General features: G+C 46.2%; 1 protein-coding gene across 1 annotated transcript in view; it reads right to left on the reverse strand.

The window, feature by feature from the left end:
* Nucleotides 1-17,365, reverse strand: part of PRDM16 (PR/SET domain 16) — a 190,621-nt gene that overhangs the window by 147,172 nt on the left and 26,084 nt on the right. The window lies entirely within an intron of this gene.

Genomic DNA, 17,365 nt, shown 5'->3' on the forward strand with positions numbered 1-17,365 from the left:
AGCCGAGGTGTGGTGGAACAAGTCATTAAATCGCTGCCGTGCTCCACCTCAGATTAGCTCCAGGTCAGCAGGCATTCGGGGAGGTCAAGTACCTCAACTTTGCATCACCCTGGATACCCCACCAGGGTAAACACACCGGGAACAGACCTGATCGAGCGGCCCTGGCCGCGAATTCCAGCGGCTCCCAGCGCTCTGCAGGATCTGGGATGGCTGAGGTCAAACAGACACCCAAGGGCAGGGTGGGACAGGGCTCCCCCGACCCGGGAGAGGGGATTTGGCTGCCAAAGAGCAGGAAAAACCTCCAAGGAACAGAGATGAATGTGCAAGGAAATGCAGCTTACAATGGGGAGGGGAGGGGAGGGGAGGGGAGGGGAAGGGAAGGGAAGGGAAGGGAAGGGAAGGGAAGGGAAGGGAAGGGAAGGGAAGGGAAGGGAAGGGAAGGGAAGGGAAGGGAAGGGAAGGGAAGGGAAGGGAAGGGAAGGGAAGGGAAGGGAAGGGAAGGGAAGGGAAGGGAAGGGAAGGGAAGGGAAGGGAAGGGAAGGGAAGGGAAGGGAAGGGAAGGGAAGGGAAGGGAAGGGAAGGGAAGGGAAGACTCTATTGCATTTTAGCAGCTGAGGGTTTGGCACGAAGCTCTGGGCTTCCTTTGGCCATGCCCAGGTGAGATCGTCTGATTTACAAATTTCCAGCCTGCTGCCAAATCTCCAGCTCAGCTGCACTAACAAGGGGCTGTGTTTCCATGGGAAGAACCCCAAACCATTCCATGCTTTACACCAGCTCTAATGGACGTTGAAACTGTGGTTTCCAAAGTAGCTGAGAGCAAAGAGGATCAAGAGGCAAATCCCAGAGCCATAAAATTCTGTGTTCCTAGCCTGGAGCACCCTGACATCCCCATGAATGACTGCAGTCAAACATCCATCCTGCCTGCCCTGGATGTCACCGAGCTTCCAGGGAATGCCGACTGCTCCCAGTGCACTCACCAGGAAGCAGCAAACCCGAAAAGCTTTGGAGAATTAGGCCATGGAACTTTCAGAGCTGAAGCAGAAATGCAAAACTACTCCAAAACATCCACGGGACACAGCTGCCTCCGAATGAAGGCGCTGCCCTGTAATTATTACATGCAAAAAGTCTTTGGATACAATTGGAGAAGTGTGTGCAGTCAGAGTGGGTAATCCACCCGTCCAGCAGCACCATAAACGTGGAGGGGAAAGAAAACTCCAATGAAGTGCAAATTGGGCTGTGGTGGAGCCCTGTATAAACAGGCTTAAGAGTCAGGAATTCCTGAGTCAGAATCGAGATGCCAACACAAGCTTCCTTTTGTTGGTTTGGACAGAGCTGTGCTCAAGGGGCAAGTTCCTTCTCTCAAACCCTTCCCCCCCCCCCCTTTTTTTCAATTCATAGCAGATCCTGAATATCAAAGTTCTTAGAGAACAGAATTTCTGTGAAAATATTTCATCCATATTCAAAAATGTTGAATTTGCAGAAAATCCTCTGTAGGATCTTGCTGCTTGTTCAGAAGTATTTAAAAATGGCTGAGTTTTGATATTTGGTGAAATCTTTTTTGAGTTCCCACCTATTACAGAACTTCTGGAGGGAAAACTCCTCAATATCACATAGAATTGTAATTTCAATGGAACCATCTCCACACAAACTATCAGAACAAGAACAATTAGTGGTGAACATGGTGGTGGTGCTGTGCTGACCAGATGATCTTAAAGGTCTTTTCCAACTTTAACAATTCTGTGATTCCACTTGTGAAAAGGTGTTTTAGCAGTAGTGGGACAGTAGGAAGTGGTTTCGGTTAAATATTTCATCCTTTCTTTAAACCTGATTTTAAAAAGCCATGTCTAAGATGTTATTGTGGGCCGAGCTCTACCACAGACTTGCATTGGCTTGGACACATCCCACAGCCCAATGTCCTGAATGTCCCATTTTCCCACTCCAGCTGAGCAGGTTGGCAGCTTGGGATGGTGTTGGCACTGGTGGCGTGTCTGTGGAGGAGCAGAGGCCAGAATTCCAAACCTCCCCTTGTCCAGCCAGGGCTCCGAATGAGCCTTCAGAAACCTTCCTGGGAGCTGGAGGGAACCTCAGAACTGTCCTGCTGCATTCCCAGTGTGAAATAAAAAACTGTCTGACCACACCTGTGTCACCAGACAGCAAGCCAACAGCCACACCAGGTGCCCTGGAGCAGAGCCCATCCCAGGATTCCACTCTCCACAGCACATGGGAAGGGGGTGATGCAACACCGGGATATCCATGGCAGATCCTGGTTAGAGGGGAGAGGCAGGACTGGGCAAAGCAAGCCCCAGATGTGATGTTTATTAAGAAGAATAACAGAAGATACTTTGAAAATCTGCTCATTGGATAATTTTAGCTCAGGCTGGGCTTCATCTCATGTGAATGCCATGAGACTAAATATAGAGCTCGACGTGTGCAGTGGGCTGCACTCCTGCCCTTAGCACAGATGTTCCTAAATGTGCTCAAAATTTACGCCACATGCTTTTTCTATCAACTGATCTGTTGATTTTAGCCAGGGGAAAGACAACATGTCAGCAGCAGCCACGTCAGGAGAGTCTGTGCCTTGGCCCTGGGCTGGAGGTGGATCTGCCCAGCCAGAGAGGGATTTCACTGCCTTTCCTTCCCTGGGCTCAGGGATTTGGTGGCACCAGGATCCTGCCTCAGTTACACCAGTTTGGGATGTGCTAGAATTTTTGCAGAGCCCCCTGAATGTATACTAAACATGTCAAGGAACACCATGTGATTCTTTTTGAAAAACAGTTTACAAGCTGGCATTCTCCAGCTGCAGTTAACCCTAATTTGATTACATTACTGAGACAGATCACAATGAGCTTATGTAAATAGTAACGTTATCCATTCATTCCCCCAGCTCAGATAAACTGTCATTTAGGGGGAAAAAAACTTCAATAGGCATGGCCTGATGCATTCAGCAAACTCTGAGGGTGAAGATGACAGACTGGAACCTGCCCCTGCTGGATTTTAATCTCTGAATCTGGATTTTAAAGAGGTATTTCCACATCTGGTCTGAGCTGGAAGGAGAAGAGAATGTCCAGTAATTGCACAGAAGTCAGGAGGCAGATAACAGCAGTGCTTTCAAGAACTTGGTCTTTATTATCATCTGATTTTTCGGTAGGAGCTCAGTGCACCACTGATGACATCAGTGATGCTCACAGCTAAGTGAGCACTTCAGGGTTTCACCCACTGCCTGGGCACCTGCCCTTGTCACTGGCCCTTCCCAAGCCCTCCTTGGGTCAGGACATCACTTCCAGCTCTGGAACCCGGGCTGTGCCACCTGCACCATCTCAAATCTGCCTCACCACACAGCTGGTTCAGAAAAAGAACTAGAATACACTTCTTTTGCCTTAAATTAGCCAAGTGCCTGCGACATTTACTTGCAGAGAAATTCACATGAATACTTCAGATGAAAGCAGAGGCTCTGGCCCTGCTGTGCCCAATTTGTGCTGTTCAGAGCTGGGTTAATGGCAGAGTTGCTCTGCTTGTCTGGGAGGTGATGGCCCCGTTGTCTGCATGGATACAGCAACAGCACGACCTGCAGAGCAAACAGCTCCTTCCAGCCAGCCTCTTGTGGCCTCAAAAAATGCCTCAGGTCAGAAAGTCACAGAAGATCCTGAGCTAGAAGGACCCACAAGGGTCATCCAAGCCCAGCTTGTTGCCCTGCCCAGGACACCCCAACAATCCCAGCCTGTGCCTGGAGCTCTGGCACTCACACACAGCTGAGTTACTGAGCAGCATCCAGAGCAGCACAGCACTCCTATAACCTGGCAGAGTTCATTCCAGCCCCAGGCAGTACCCAGCACCTCCAGGATCTGCTTTCTGAGCAGGTTAAATCCTTTGGGCAGCACTGTAAGCTCTCCTGTCCAGCAGCTCGAGTGCTCACACACCTCCCTGTGCCTCTGTTCCACCCCAGCTCAGGAGACAATGCTGTTATTAAGCTACAAATCTTGCTTTTCTTAATTTCCATTAATTATTCCCTTAAAAGTTTTATCCTGCCAACTCCTGAGGGGGCTGACCCTGGCCCAGTCAGGTATTTAGGCAAGAAGTATCACTGAGATGAGCAGAACCAGGAATGTCACCATACATAAGTGCTTTTCTGGCCATAGGCCAGGAGCACAAAGCACCTTGTGGGATCCAGCCCAGGCACAGAGCACCAAAACCCATGGGAGGTATTCCACAGGGAAGAGATTCTTTATAATTTTATATCTATTATCATACAGTCCCAGACTGGTTTGTGTTGGAATGGGCCTCAAAGATAATTTTGTTCCACCCCTGCCATGGCAGGGACACCTTCCACTATCCCAGCTTGCTCCAAGCCCCATCCAACCTGACCTTGGACACTTCCAGGAATCCAGGGACAGCCACAGCTTCTCTGTGACAGGGCCTGCAGGAAGAATTCCTTCCCAATATCCCACTTAAACTTCTCCTCTTGCAGTTTGAAACCATTCCCCCTTGTCCTGTCCCTCCAGGCCCCTGCAAAAAGCTTCTCTCCATCTTTCCTGTGGGATCCCTTCAGGTACTGGAAGACCCCAATTAGGTCACCCCAAAGCTTCTCTTCTCCAGGATCTTCATATATATATATATATATATATATATATATATATTCAAATACAGCAGCAAACAACCCAGAGAGCCACACCACAGCACTGATGTGCATCCATAGGAAAACCAGACATGGAAGAAACCCACAGAAAACCATTTCACCACTTAAACATTTAGTCTTTAATCCCTATTGTTAACATACAGGGATTTTATAGCATTTTCTTTCCAACTATTTACCAGAATCTTCCAGTTTTCTGTAGTAAGCAAATCTGTGAGCCTGATTAACTCGAGGAAATTTTCAGTATACTGCCTTGGGAATTTGAAGTGAATGTGCCTGGAATTAAGAGGGAAGGGAGGAAAGCTCTTCTCTGAGGGGAAGAATTTCCTCTTCTTGCTAGTGAGGGAAGGAGGATGAAGAGCACAGCTCTGACTGGCAAGGAACAAACCATGGGTTGAAAAGAGTAGAAAGAATAAACCAACCATTCACTGCTAAGGGCAACCCCAGCACAATTGGGAACACTGGGGAGCAGCCAAGCTGTGGTTTGTGGCCCAGGAACAGCCTGCAAAGCTGTGCCACTCCACAGACCATTTATTTTTCAGCTGGAAGCCTGGGCAAAAAGGTGGAATGTTGCTGTGGGAAAAATGTGTGGAATTAGGAAGGATCCATGGCCCAAAATTTCTGGAAATCTGCTGCAGGGAGCACCTCTGCACTTACTCATGTCCTCTGTGGCTTTACAGAGGAATCCTCCCTGTTCTCTAAATCCCAGGAGAACAAAATGCAGTTTGCAGAGGTGATTCAGGACAGGTCATTCCAAAGGGTGTTCTAAAGAAAGAAACATCCTAAATAGTCCTTTAGTATGAAATAAAGTGTTTGTACCCACAGACAAAACTTCAGGGAAATGTCAGGGGGAGATAATGTGAAGAAAAATGGATGTTTAAGAACAAAGACATTGAGAAAGAACACAAACCTGTGATTTCCGTACACAGTATCACAGCTTTTATCACTGATTTTTAAAGACATAACTTCTCTGTGCCATTGGGATCGAGTTAACTGCAGCTACCAGGAAGTCAAACAGGATCTAATGGAGAGAATTTGCAGTGACTTCAATGAGCTGAGGACTCGAGACTTCCAGCCAAGACAAATATGAGAGGGGACTGATTAGGAAATGTCACCATTTCTCCTGCCAAGCACTCAGGGCCTGGTGATAGGAGAGAATTAAATATAATCTCACAGTCTTCAGGGGCTCTTTGATTTTATATTGCATTCTTATCAGGTTCTTAAAGTCCAGTGTTAATGAGCATGAGAAACTCACTTGATAGTTTGGCAGTTTTGCTGAAATCAAAAGGAGTTCATGGAGTCCTGGCCTGTGGATCCAGCTGGAGATGCCTTTCCCTTTCCTAGGGCTCCACATGGAACCTCTGGCTGTTCTTTTTCTCCATCCCAGCAATCCAACATCACTTTTAGAACCAGCTCTTCATGACCACCATGAATAAAAAATAGGTTCTACCAGTCATCAGAGTTACCCCATCCCTGGAAGTGTTGAAGGATGAACAGATTGCTCAGAGGTAGTGGGAGGTGCCCCTGCCCATGGTGGGAGTGGAAAAAGAGCAGATTTAAGGTTCCTCCCAACCCAGACCATCCTGGGATTCTATGAATGAGGTTTTAAAGGACCCAGAAGCAGAGATGAAACATTTACACTGTAAACACTCCCCCATTGCACCCCTTTTGGCAGCAGACAGCGACCCCTGAAAGCAGAGCAAGTCCCAGTTAACAGCACAAACCTCTAAGTCTGGTATTTTGCTCACTTTCTCTCAGAAAAGAAATGTGCAGCAGTACACATGAGGAAAAAAATTTAATTAATTATGGTTTTCTTTTTAAAATCCCCTTGCAAGTATTACCTCCAAGTGCCTTTCTCCTAAAGAGAAATTCCATTATATAACTGATTTCTGGAAAGATGAAAGAGACACTACTCACACTGAGTAGTGTGTGCAGTCTGAGGATTAAAACAGAGGTTGCAAGGATTAAATGGCATCTGATTTACTCAGTTTGTTCATCTCCAACCTGAAACCTGACACAGACTGTTGTGCTAAATAAATTAAATAAAACATGAAATTTTTGGACACAAGGTGCTTTTAAACTGCAAAGCAGCCACATCTTCACTGTAAGCACAGAGAAAACAGCAGTGGAGTGGAAGTTTAAGGTCATCAGCTCTAAATTCTGTCTGCCACGGGGCCCACATTGCACAATCACTTAATGTAGCCAGAGCTATTTATTATCCCAGCAAAAAATCATCTTGAGGAGTGAAATGCAATGTTTCAGTTAACAGATAAAGCCAGGCTGTTTGTGGGGATGTAAATGGATTGGATGGTTAAATTCATCCACGAGCCATCCATCTTTTGTCCTCGACCCTTTTTAGTTATAAAAATGACCTTGGTATTGACAGAATAATACAAAGGAACTTCCCCTGTAGTCCATCTATCGATCCCTCGTTTGCTCAGCTGATCAGTAATAATCATAAGCAAATAAAGAGGGGCTGTGCATCATCCCACCATGGCAGCAGTGACACATGCCAGGGCTGATGGATGGGCACCTCTGCGCTTGGCCCAGGAGCTCAGAGATGACCTGAACTGCAGCTTTTCCACCCAGGACGGGCAGTGACAGATAAATCCCTGGAAGGGCAGCTCCATGCACTCGGACCTGGGCGTCCAGCCCCACCTGGTGTGACCAGGTGTGTCAGGGAACACCTCCAAGGGAAGTGCCGGGATGGATTCAGCACAGGCGATCCAGTCCTTGGGATTATTCCTGATTTGACCCCCAGCCACTGATGCCTCCATTTGGGTGATGTTCTGCTCATCACAGAATCACTTTGGTTGGAAAAGACCTCCAAGATCACTCAAGCTCTCATTCTTGGTGTCTCTGTGGTGACTCTCAGTTCTGTTGGAATGTCCTTTCCAGAAACTCCCTTCTCCCTTCAGAGAGCCAGAGGTTCAGTACCTTCAACCCTTTATGGCATCATCAACACTATTTATTTTTTCTTACAAAGTTCTCTTCATCACAGAAAAGGTCTTGCCACTGATGCATTGATTGGCACCAATATGAGGGAAGGAGGAAAACCTCAACACTTCCATCCCTCCTGGCAAACAGGTGCCAAGGAGAAGGACTAGAATGAGATGTTCCAAGGGAAAATATTTTGTTCTTCAGGTCTCAAGACACAGAGCAGCTGCCTCTGGCTTCTCCCACCAGCCTGTGCTGAACAACAGCCTCCAACCCTACTTAAACGCAATCATTAGGCAGCTAAAAATTTGAGAAAGAACAGAGAAAAATGACCTAATTTCATTCTGTTCCTACAGCCTGCAAAGACAGATAAGAATTATGAATTGTTTTACCACATCCAAAGGGTCAATAAGGAGTATCTTGGTTCAGAAGCCAAGTCCAGTCTCTGCCCTGGCATTGCACAACTTCTCTGAGCTCACTCAGAGTGTTCCAGTGCCCCACATGTCAAATCACAAACACAAACATAAAAAACCGAGTTGCAATTCACTGAATTTCCACACAGATTTGACTATCCCCAGTAAACAGCAACTCTAGAGCTGCTCCCCAGTTCCATCCTGTTGGATCCCAGAAATCTGGGTTTATTTGAGCTTTCTGTGCTTTCTGGCACTGACCCTGTAGGGAACACTGCTTTTAACCTGAGGCCGTGGAGAAGGCTTCTAAGTTTAAGTGATGGGGTTAAAGTCATGGGTGTGTAATTAAATAAAAGTGTGATTTCACATGGTGAAGGGTTTTAAATTTGAGATTTTATAATACAGTAATAGGTATGGGACAAGATGGAGGATTTTGGGTGGTGTCTCTTTCAGTGTTCATCTTCCTCCTCCTTCATGATTTCAGGTAGTAGTTTCTGGTTGGACAGTTAGTGCTGCATGGAGGGTCACAGGAGTTTGGTTATTGGGTCAAAAGTATAAATAATATAGGTGTTAATTCTCTATTGGGCCGTTTAGCTTTAAGAGACCTTGTAGCAGCTGGATCTTCCTCCATTTTGCTTTCTTCTAGCTGGTACCTAGAAGTGTTGCAGAACTCTCTGTACTTTAGATAAGATTTAATAAACAACCAAGCCCGAACACGAGAAAATCCCATTTCCTTCGTGTATTTTTTAATCCTGGCTCTGAAGAAGGCAGGAAGGCAGTGAAGGCAGAAGAAAACGAGACAAACCACTAATGAAGTGGTGCAAATCTCCCACTGCTGTTACACCACCCCAGCACCAGCCCCTGGTGCAGCCCCAGCCGAGCAGCGAGCGCGCCGGGACACGGCGGGTGCAGTCATTAATCACACTTGGAGGGAAATCACCCAACGTGCAGCATTCCCAGCAATTCCCCCAGTCTGGAGTGGGAAATTCGCTGTCTCGTTTGGCAGCTTGGCTTCCCTGCCCGAGCTGGGAGAGGCAGGAGTGAAAGGGCCTGGCTGGGAATGCATCCCTGCCTGGCACTCCGACAGAAAGGATGGGAAATGTCAGCTTGATACCCATCAGCAGGATAACCTCACTGTCACTTTAACATGACAAGGTCATCAGCAGGCAGGGTGAGGCAGGAAGAAAAATGGCCCATTAGAGCCAGGAACTGGAAGAGAAACATGAGTCTGCCTTGGAGGTGCTGGAGCGCCGTTTGTTTAGAGGGAAGGTGCAGATAATCCTTCACGGACGAGCTTTCCTGAAAGGAAAAGAAGACAGCAACCTGTGCAGCCTCCATAGGAGCCTTGAGGGAACTTTGCATCACTTAACTCTCATTTCATTTAGCAAAAAACCTAAAAACCTGCAGATCTGAAGAGCCTGGGCTCTGAGCAGGAGGGGAATTCCCCGTGCTGGGGTGTTTCTTTTCCATTTTCTTTTCTTCTTAACCATAAGGAACAGCTTTGCTGTTGTGTGTGCCACTCTCTGCCCCTTGTCCTGAAGCTGCTCAGAGATGGAGGAAGGACTTTCTCTGAGGTGGGAAGTGAACTTGGAGAGGAACTCCCTGTAATACTACTCTGTGCAAGCAAAGAGAACAAGAGAGGGACAGAACAGCACTTTGCCTCCCTTTATTCAGAAGTGATATTGAGAAAATGATGGTCTCTAGAAAAAAAAATAAATATATTAATCAGGAATTATTCCGTGGCCCAGCTTCAGACACCAGCACAATCAGCTTTTTATTGGGAAAGCACACAGAGCTGTTTTATCTGAATTGATAGGGCTGCCAGGTGAGCTCCCTTTTAAGAGCTGTAGAAACAATCTCAGACAGGACTGGATAATATTATGCTCGGAATGATAATATTGTGTTTGGAAAAGGTCAATATTTTATTTAATCAGACAGAGAGTGGATGGCAATTTCAAGGTATTTTCTTGAGACTGCAATTCAGGGATTCCAAATGGAAATAAGATTTTGCTTTTTTTCCCCCCTGGGTTTCCGGGTGACTGGAACCCCCTGATTAAAAGTGAAGGATATGCTGAGCCTCTTGAGAACTCCTGAGATGAGGGAATGTGGAGGTTGTAGCTCATTATGATCCCTTACACAGCAGATGCCACGGGCACTTCTTCCACCCCTTTCCAGGCAGTCTATTCCTGACAAATGAGGTGGGAGACATCCACCTCAGAAAATCAAACCTGCTGCTTTCCTCTTCCAAAACAACACCAGGAAAACCCTAAACAAGGATGAATCTTCCTCAGCTGTCCCCAGGGGCACCTCAGCAGCTCCTCTGTGTCACCCACTGTCCTGGAGATAAATCAGTTCTGGTCTTGAAATCTCTGCACAAGGCTTTCCTGAAGTGTGCCAAAATAGCCAAGAGATTTTTTTTAAAAAATCCATATTTACCCTTAATAACTCCAGCTATTTGCTGTTGGAGTTAAACTGGGTTCTACATTTGGAGCTTCTTCAGAACAGCTCCAGGAAAAAAAAAAAAAAAAGCCTTTTTGATTTTTCATTAAAGGTTTTGAAGAGCACACACAGCCTGTATTGTTACCCAACACTCCAAGTAAGTTCTGAGGAAAATCTTGGGAGATCCAGCCCTGAGCATTGATTATAAGGAGTTTTTAATCTCGTGCCAAGAGGAACATTGAGGTTGTAAGATGGCTCCACAACCATCTTGCCAAATAGCACAAATGTTTACATCTTCCAAACTTCCACCAATAGATCATAGACAAAGAAATGTCCATAATGTACCCAGCTGCTGGAAACAGAATGTATTTAAGCCACTGAAGAGGGTTTAATGAAGTAAAGCATTTTTGTAACTGCCAGCTCAAAGTAAATAATCACTGATGTGAGTGGAGTTAAGAGATCCTGACTCGCCAAATAATCTCATTGTGCCATCGAGGAAGCTGCTGCTTTGTGGGAATAACATAACAGCACTTGAACATTCTCATAAACTTGGGTCTTGTCTTCCTCAACACCCTGCACCTCCTGGGGCTGGGGAAGTGCAAAGAGAACTTTACAGCATGTGCAGAATCCACTGCGTGGTGAAAGTATAAAGGTTTAATTCACTCTGAAAGGCCCAGCTGCTTTAACCTCAAAAACAACCAAATATAAAAGGTGAAATACCTGCTTTGACTGATGCATAATAAGCACCTGATTCAAACCAAAACAGACAATTTCATTGGGTTATTTTTTATTTTTTTTTGAAGAATTTGTCCCCTAACTCTCCACTTTGATACTTTGGGGTTTTCACATGCCTGGAAGCCTTGCAGGGATGGGTGAGCACAGCCAGGGGCTCCCCCCCACCCCCCCCAGCACACACCTCCACTGCTTTGTTTTATCCATTTGTTTTTTGGTTTTGCCCTGGACATTGTCCTGCAGGTATGCAAACCTTTCTGCAGGAGAAAAGGAACATTCCCATCTCTTTTCCTCTTGTCCAGACAATCTGTGTAACTTCCACACTGTTTTCCACCTTTGAGGATGCTCAGTGACCTGACCAGGTGAGCACCAACCATAAGGTACAGCCAAAGAAGGAATAACCCAACCTCACTTTTGGTGTTTACTTGTGCATATGTGAAAAAACCCCTGGTATTCTGTATATTCTGTAAGGGAGATCTGGCCTTGTAGATTTTCTGTCCTGAATCACGTAAAAAGAACCCACCAAGCAGCATTTGCAACATTTTCACACGAGCTGTAACAGCAGAATTCAGGTTCCAGGGATGAGAGTTACCTGCACTTATTTCTCACAGATTTCCTGCAGTCTGCTTGAATATGAATTTGACTACTTTGCTTTTTTTTTGCAGAATATAAAACCCCTTTTCCTTGCACCACATAATTGTGTTCCATGGCAGAACTGGCATCCATCATTGCCCCCGCTGTCCCCTGCCTAGAAGATAAAACATCCACAGGGTAATAAATGTCAAACTATGATTATTGATGCTTTCAATTAAATTGATTATCTATTTGAGGTGCAGAGCAGGGTGATTTATTGCTGTCTCTTTACGTTGTGCACTTGGCACAACGGCTTTCCTGCAAGGTGGGTGAACCTTTGGATTTTTTCCATGGATTTTCTATTAAATGTGATTTTCCAGAAGTGGCTCACGACCACTACAGTGATGGGTGAACTGAAATGGCACTGGATCCAGGTGGGAATATCTTGAGTTTTGTTATCTCCTGGAGCTTGGGAAGCAAGAGGGGGAAATAGGAAATGAAAACTTTGAAGTGTGGAAGGACGGGATTTTTTTGATTTACACCCCTCATTCCCAAACTTGCATTTACAGAGCGCATCAGACAAAACCTGTGCATAATCTGGAGCTCTGCAGAGCACTCCCCACCTCAGCAGAGATGAGATGAGATGACCTTCGGCTCGTCACTGCATTGTGTTTTTATTAGTTTCAGATAACAGGAGCTATAAAATTCAAAGCCATTTACTCCCCAATGATAATCAGCAGCTGCTTCACAAACAAGGCTCTTTTTGTGGTGCCACGGGGTGACCTTTATCTGATCATTCCCTTAGAGAAATGCCTTTTGTGGCTGGACAAGCCAGGAGCACCTTCCACTGGTTCTCCAAAGCACAGCACACTTCGGCTCAGTCTGCTCCAAAAAAAGCAAATTTGGCTCAAACCCAAGCACAGCCCCAGCAAACAACCCTTGTTTTGGGAAGTGCTAGAAATTAGCATGAGAAAATGATAATTCTCTTAATGTGCTGCTCTTCCAGCAGGTAGATTTAGAGAAGGAAAGGAAAAGGGAAAGGAAAAGGGAAAGGAAAAGGGAAAGGAAAAGGGAAAGGGAAAGGGAAAGGGAAAGGAAAAGGAAAAGGAAAAGGAAAAGGAAAAGGAAAAGGGAAAGGGAAAGGGAAAGGGAAAGGGAAAGGGAAAGGGAAAGGGAAAGGGAAAGGGAAAGGGAAAGGGAAAGGGAAAGGGAAAGGGAAAGGAAAAGGAAAAGGGAAAGGGAAAGGAAAAGGAAAAGGGAAAGGAAAGGAAAGGAAAGGAAAGGGAAAGGAAAGGAAAGGAAAGGGAGGAAGGAAAAGGAAAAGGAAAGGAAGGAAAGGAAAGGAAAAAGGAAAGGAAAAGGAAAGGAAAGGGAAAGGAAAGGAAAGGAAAGGAAAGGAAAGGAAAGGAAAGGAAAGAAAGGAAAGGAAAGGAAAGGAAAGGAAAGGAAAGGAAAGGAAAGGAAAGGAAAAGGAAAGGAAAGGAAGGAAAGGAAAGGAAAGGAAAGGAAGAAAGGAAAGGAAGGAAAGGAAAGGAAAGGAAAGGAAAGGAAAGGAAAGGAAAGGAAAAGGAAAATCAGCACTGATAATCCACTAGCTTTGAATTTGAGACACTCCAAATTTCCTCATTATTGCCCATATCTGACATTTCCAAGTCCTAGGGAAGCTTTGTGGCAGAAAACCTTGTGGTTGAACTTCCCAGGCAATGCCTCACCAAGTTTCCCCACCATTTTTTATCAGGAGCACCAGGACAAAAGCCCAGCTGAGACATAAAACAGGGAGATGATTCTGCCTGAGACACCTTGTGAAATAGGTGAATGCAAGAGATGAACAGTCAGCATGGAAAAAAAAAGGATTTCTATCCCAATTTTACAGACCAGACAGAGATGAGAAAGGGAGGTGCCCAAATCACCCAGGCTCTGGCATTTAGAAATTAAGTTTCAAGCTTCTTAGACCTAATTTTAACCACAAGGCTGTCAGTCCTACTCAGATGCAAACACCTTTGACCCTGGTAAGCTCAGAATTACACTCACATCCACTCAGACTTTGAAGCCTGCCTTATCTCACAGCAGTGTAACTGTCCCCTCCACCAGAACAGGGCTAAAAACAATCAAGGGAGGAAAAAAAAGCTAAGCAAAACTACTGCAGCTCTGGCCAGAACTCACTATTTCACATTTCATAAAATCATAGAATTCCCTGGGTTGGGATGGACCCAGAGGGATCAGTGGGGTCCAGCTCCTGGCCCTACATTTGGCATTTCTACCTCCATCCCAGTTTCTGAATGTGGGAGGAATCTGGGAAACACTGAAATGTGCCCAACTTCAGAGAGAAATCCCAGCAAGTGTCCAACAGCCCGGAGCAGGAGTGGTAAGGGCAGATATTAAAGCAATATTTCTGTTTGATAGGGTTGGCTGCACCTGAGGATGCAGAGTGCAACGGGCCAGGCTCAAACCTGGACAAGCAGATTGGAGTTTTAAAAGTCTACTCTAAAGCAGATTGGGGTTATGAGAACATCATTTTGGGCCATCAGCTCAGGAAAAAAATGTGACAAAACCCCTGCAAGCCCTTCCTTTTTTTATTAAATATTCCCTTTGATAGTGTCAGAGCCTGGCTGAGCAGGTGAGGACAATGCTCCTCCCAGGGACAGCACCTGCACTGCCTGCCAGAGGTGAGGCTTTGAAGGAGCTTGGACATTCCTGCTGCTGGAACATGTGGATCCCCACAAAGTGACACCTCAGGGTAACCAGAGCTGGTTTATTAAACTGGGAATCTCCTTGAGGGGGGAAAGAAATAAAAAAAGAAAACAACTATGAGAAAAAACCACAAGCAACAGGTAAGTAGGACAAATTCTTCTTAAAACTACAGATCAAAGGCAATCTTCTTTGGTGTTTCTGGACATCAGAAACACAGGGTTTTCCTGTAAAAAGAGATTTTTATTTCCATGAAAAGATACATCTATGTACTGTACAATTTCTGTGGCCAGCCACTAGCCCCGCAGAAGTTAGAAAATGGCACATCTGGTTTCTGAAGGATCCCTGCATGGCCACACACAGCTGTAATTATGGCAGTGATTTGGGGAGAACCTGAATTTATTTTTTTGGCTTGGAGGAAAAAAGAAGAAAAAGAAAAAAAAAAAAAAAAAGGAAAGCAGGAAACTTCATAGTGTGGAAGGCACTGACTTCCATCCCTAGCCCACATCCTGGGCTTCCAGATGCAGGAAACAAATTCCAAGTGACCCTCTGTGGTGGAGGTTGTGGCACTGGGGACCGGCTGCCAGAATGTGCCTGTTGTGGAGGGAGCAGCAGCTCCAGGTGGAGGTGTTTGCTTATGGAAAGTGCCTGGCCAGCTTCCAGCCCCACAGATGCCCGGGAGAAGCAGAGGGATGCAGGAGGAGCACGGTGCTCAGGCTCCTGCCTGGCCCTGCCATGGGCTGTGTGTCCATGTCTGCACCCCCACATCGCCCTGGGCTCCTCCTGGAGCCCGACCGTGGAACCAGAAATGACCAAGTGACCCAAAGCAACACGGGTTTTATTTCAGTGGCTTGAGAAATAAGGAAATTCCTTCATCCTGAACAACTCCTGAGCCATGAGTCCCCCTCCCTTCAGCACAAACTCTCTCCACCAAAGCCCTGCACACACGAGGCTGAGCTCAGCCCACACCTCACTCCTGGTCCCTTGGACAGCAGCACAACGGTTAAAAAAAAAAAAAAAAAGAAAAAAGGGAGAAATATTTATTGCTGTCCCCATCCAAGTTTCTGCATAAAACTCTTTTTCAAAATGCACAGGGCAAAGTTGTGTCCTGGAACAGGCAAAGAAAAGGGAAACCGAACTGGAGGCAGCTGTGGTCACTTACTCATTCAAACACCATGGCTCACAGATCATGCCACCCAGCCCCAACAAAAACTTCCTAAATCATCCCCAAAGCTTGAATCACTCTCTCCCTTCCTTTTCTTCCTGTAGTAGAGACTCAAATGTGGCTCTTCAAAGGAAACTCACTCCTGGATTCACTGGCAGGCTGGAGTTCCCTGCCCTGGCAGTAGCACCGTGACAGGCCTGTCTCAGAAAGGAAACACATATTTGGCTTTCCATCCTACAACATTCAAACCTGGAGCCCAAAATAAACTGATTTTTTTCTCTCTCCTTTCCTTGACATACGCTAAGCAGCACTGTTTCCATATCAGACCATGAATCTCTGCCTGCTGAGGTTTTCACACGAATGAAGAAGCCAGGAGCTGATTCCTTAGAACAGCATCTTCACTCTTGACAAAAACAAACCATCCCACTCGCACCTCGGAGTTATCTGGCTCAAGACAAGCTCCTTTCCCCCGTTTTTAATAAGGCCACGTTGGAAATGTCACTGTGTTATCAGGGCAGCTGCTCAGCTATCAGCAGTGGCCATGGCTGTGCCAAGGAGGAGCCCAGCAGGGATCTGCTCTGTTTAACGCTCAGGAAGCGTAGGGCAGGTTTTAAGAAGGATGCAGAGGATGTAATGGAGCCTCTAATGTGTTTGGCTTTCTCCAGTGGAATCCAGTTTTATCGGGAAACAAAGGTCCTGGTGGGATTATCAGCAGAAAGAAACCCAGGACCTGTCTGGTTGGGAGGGGGGTGTGGGGGTTGTTGTGCCAAGGTGCTTCCTCCCAGCAAAACCAGCAGCACTGGGCTCCTCCAACAAATCATGTGGAATTCTGCGAGATTTTCAGCACCAGGAAGTGCTTGCCTGATGCCGATTCCTTGGAGAAAGGAAAGAGAAGCCACAGGCACACTGAAATACAGGAAGAATCAGCAAAATTTAAATGTTATTGGCAAGTGGCTCATTAAGAAGCCAACAAAGCTCATCCCTGTTCCCAGGCTGAGTGCTGCCACACCCTGCTCATCCCAAGGCATCAGAGTGTCCAAAGCTTTCACGGGCACTTCCCATCTTCAATATCCCTGCTCCATCTCCAGCTCATCACTCCTCACAACTCACACACAATGAGAGCAAGAGGAGCTAAAAGTGTCAGAAACTTTGTCACAGGCAGATAAGAAGATTGTAATTAAGAAAACGGTAATTATTTGTGAGCTTGATCCTTATCTTGTTGGTTTGGGTTTTCTAAATCCCTGATTAATAAAACAATTATAATAGTTACTTAAATTAATATACCAGCCTGTTTGTCAATCCAGACATCCTGGTTAAGGTATTTCAATCCACTCAAAACAGTGCTTGGGTTCAAGGGCTCTTGATGACGTCAAACATAACCCAAATGTCACAAACAGGGAGCAACAATGCTGAAAACCACAGATATTTTTTCCTTTGCCTTCCAGATCATTGTCATCCTCCAGATCTCAGGGTTACAACTTTGGGGTGCTCAGAGGTGTCACACGAACCTGGGTGCCACTGCTGCTCCTGGGGGTGACACCGTGGTGCCCCCAGCATGTGGAGGGGCTGATGGAGATGGGAGATGGAGAGGGATTATTGACAGGGCCTGGAGTGCCAGGACTGGGGGAATGGCTTCAAACTGGCAGAGAGTAGGGTTACATGGGGTATTAGGAAGGAATTCTTCTCTGTGAAGGTGATGAGGGGCTGGGATGGAAGAGATTTCTTGGATCCAGGAGGCCCCTGGATCCCTGGAAGCGTCCAAGGCCAGGATAGATGGAGCTTGGAGCAACC

The sequence above is a fragment of the Cinclus cinclus genome, chromosome 23, assembly GCF_963662255.1.
Source record: "Cinclus cinclus chromosome 23, bCinCin1.1, whole genome shotgun sequence".
NCBI classification, from domain to species: domain Eukaryota; kingdom Metazoa; phylum Chordata; class Aves; order Passeriformes; family Cinclidae; genus Cinclus; species Cinclus cinclus.